Source organism: Artibeus jamaicensis, unplaced genomic scaffold (assembly GCF_021234435.1).
Source record: "Artibeus jamaicensis isolate MK-2021 breed Jamaican fruit bat unplaced genomic scaffold, CSHL_Jam_final scaffold_614, whole genome shotgun sequence".
NCBI lineage: Eukaryota > Metazoa > Chordata > Mammalia > Chiroptera > Phyllostomidae > Artibeus > Artibeus jamaicensis.
In genome coordinates, this window is record NW_026522050.1 from 8348591 (window position 1) to 8351927 (window position 3337).

Sequence of the window (3337 nt, forward strand, 5' to 3'; positions counted from 1 at the left end):
GAGGCAGAATGTCATAGTGAGAAGTTTTGCTTTATAAAGTGTTATATAGTAATGTAGAGTGCCCTGGTGTTTTCCATGTAAACAGAGGAGTCTTGTTGCTGAAATATAGAGCTACATGTGAGATAAGTCTACAAAAAAATTTGACATAAACTTCCTTGAAGGATAATGTAAATCTGTAAGACTGCTGATAATATTATCTATAGACATTAACAGGCAAGTGTGTTTTGTTGAAAGATGGTAAGACTGAATTTCGGAAGACTTGAGTTCAAGTTTTGTAGCTGAAACTCAGCTGCATGAACTGAGGCAAGTAAAGGAGCAAACCTCCCTTGGCTTTGGTTTGCTTCTCTGTAAAATGAGAATAGGAATATGGAAATTGCCAACTTGGTACATGGATAAGTCACCTAAGTCAGCTAAATATCTCTGTTCAATAATAAAGCATTTATTTAATGTAAATATATGTATCACACCTCCAGAGGAGTAGCTGTGGAACCTAAGCATATGAATTTGTGTTGAGATTAGATAAAAGAATATTCACCTTTTTTGCTTCAAATAGCTCCTCAACTCAAATTAAAAAAAAACTTCCTTTTATACAAGAAGAACTATGAGCCATAGAAAGTTAATAAATTAGATCTAATTAAGAGTATTTTGAGCAAATTAAAATTTTATGGCTTATTTTTGGGCCAAGAAAAAAACACACATAGGCCATGAGTTATTATTTCTTCCTTCTATGAGGGTCTTTTTTTTCAATTTTGGTAGATACATAGTCCCAGAAAGGGGAAAACTCAGCAGGGATTCTCTAATTCCCCGATTATCCCTTTCCCCATATATTCTAAGATTTTTATCCTCTTTTTTTTTTTTTTGCTTTACCACAAGCTAAGCAACAATAAAAGAATCCTAATATCCAAGTCCTATGGAAAAGCCAATTTCATCCATGTAACATGTATGAAGAATTTCAAAACATAGCAATGAGACTCTGGAGAAAAACTTACTCTAACAGAGGTATCCAAACTGTGGACCACGAGGCTCAGGATAGGTGTGAATGCAGCCCAACACAAAATCACAAATTTACCTAAACATGAGATCTTTTTGTGATTACATGTTGCAATATATTTAATGTGTGGCTCAAGACAACTCTTCTTCCCCCTGTGGCCCAGAGACACCACAAGGTTGCACACCCCTGTTAGAATCATCACACTAGGGATTTATCATTGAGTTTTCTACAACATACCATAGATCTATGCACATGAACATCAAGGCTTTGGAAAAGTATATGAAAAGTTATTGAAAAAGCATAAAAACAGAATAATCTCTAGGACTATCCATCCTGTCAAAAAAGATAGAGTTCCTTCCTTTTTATGGCAAGTAGTATTCCATTGTGTAAATGTACCATAGCTTTCTAATCCACTTATCTGCTGTTGGGCACTTGGGCTGTTTTCAGATATTGGCTATTGTAAATATGGTTGCTATGACTACAGGGTGCATATATTCTTTCAGTAATGATGGTCTGAGGAAAAGAGGGTGAGGGATAGGTGTAGGTGCGCAAAGGGAAAAAATGGAGACAATTATATTACTGTAAACAATAAAAGCAAAGTTTAACAAGAGTTATCAAAAGCACCTAGCAAAAGGCTGAGCCATTAGTAACTGCTCAATAAGCATTACTTTCTGGACCTCGTTTTTTCCCTACCAATGATCTGCAAAATCTGTTAATTTTCCTTCACAGTGAGAAATACATATATCATCCCTGTTTATATACGTCATTATGTTTTTGACATTTGAACAGACTAAGCTACTCTCTTCTTCAACAAAATTTTAATGGCATTTTTCACTTCTGTGTTTCTCACCGTGTAAATGACAGGATTAAATGTGGGAGTTAGGATTGCAAAGAACACAGTCACCAACTTGTCCACAGGGAAGGTGACCACAGGATGCATGTAACTGAATATGCAAAGCACAAAAAAAGAGTACAACTACGATAAAGGAGAAGCCACATGTAGAGAGGGCTTTGTGCTGTCCTTCAGCGCCATGGGATTTCAGGGAGCTCAGGATGACAGTGTAGGAGGTGAGCAGCATGGAAAAAATAAGCAAGCACATGGCCCCACTATTGGCTGCCACTATCATTCTGAGCCAATAGGTGTCTCTGCAGACAAGTTTCAGCAGTGGGAAGAGATCACACATGAAGTGATCAATGACGTTGGGACCACAAAAGGGCAAGTTGACCATGAGAGGAATCTGTACAGTGGCATGCAGTACTCCCCCCAATCCAGACCACCACCACCAGGTGGAGGCAGAGCCCCTGCCTCATGATGGTCACATAGTGATGAAGGGGCTTTCAGAAGGCCACATAACAGTCAGAGGCCATGAAAATGAGGAGGATGATCTCTGAGTCCCCCAGGAAGTGCTCCACAAACAGCTGAGTCAGGCAGCTGGCCAAAGAGATGGTTCTCCTGTGGTACAAGAGGTCAATGGGCATTTTAGGGGTGGTGACAGAGGTATAGAAAGCATCTATGAAAGATAAGCAAGTGAGAAAGAAGTACATGGGAGCTGAAAATGCTGGGCTGAGGGAAATGGTAATGGCAATGAGCAGATTGGCCAGAACAGTAAATAGGAAAATGAACAAAGCACAGTGAAGAATATTTTCTGCAATTGTGGACTCTGTGTGAGTCCCAAGAGAATAAACTCAGTCACATTGTTGGGATGTGTGAGGTGATCCATGTAAGAAGCACACTTTGGGGGGGCAAATTACCTGTAAAGAGATAAAGAATGATACCTGTTAATCATGCAGGTTTGTTGTCTGAATTTCCCAGTACAGAAATAGGATAGTCACTGTAACTGTGGAGCATGTCCTTGGCACCCCTCACCCGACTAATGGTTTCAACTCTTTCTCACTTCCTCCATAATGTTTCCCATCTCCTCAGACACCTGGTACCTGTCACCAAAAAAATATCTATAGGGCAACATTTGATGTGTAACTTACTGGAAAAATATTGGGCTACATACGGAAGATCCGGGTTCTCTTTCTGGTTCCGCTCCATGGGACTTTGCAAAGTCAGTTCAGTGCCCCATGCTTCCCAGCCTTCCCCTGTATCTGTACAAATTGAAAATCTCAGATGCATTTTGTAAGCTGTGAATTGCTACACACAAGAGTTATTCCTTCTTCTAGAATTTACATTTGAACCCATAGCTCTAACTGTGAGGAGGAAGACATGGTAAATAAGCATCTATTATAAGCAGGCACATGGAAGTGGTTGGAAGATACACCCTCCTTGGTGTCTTCCATCACACATATGCTGTTCATGGATATTTCCTCGCTGGCCCTAGCATAGTGCCTGGAATGGTA

The 3337-nt window shown here is 39.7% G+C and overlaps 1 pseudogene; it reads right to left on the minus strand.

The window, feature by feature from the left end:
• Nucleotides 1-1781: 1781 nt before the first annotated feature.
• LOC119042963 (olfactory receptor 140-like) lies at nucleotides 1782-2712 on the minus strand (annotated as a pseudogene).
• Between the last annotated feature and the right edge of the window lie 625 nt (nucleotides 2713-3337).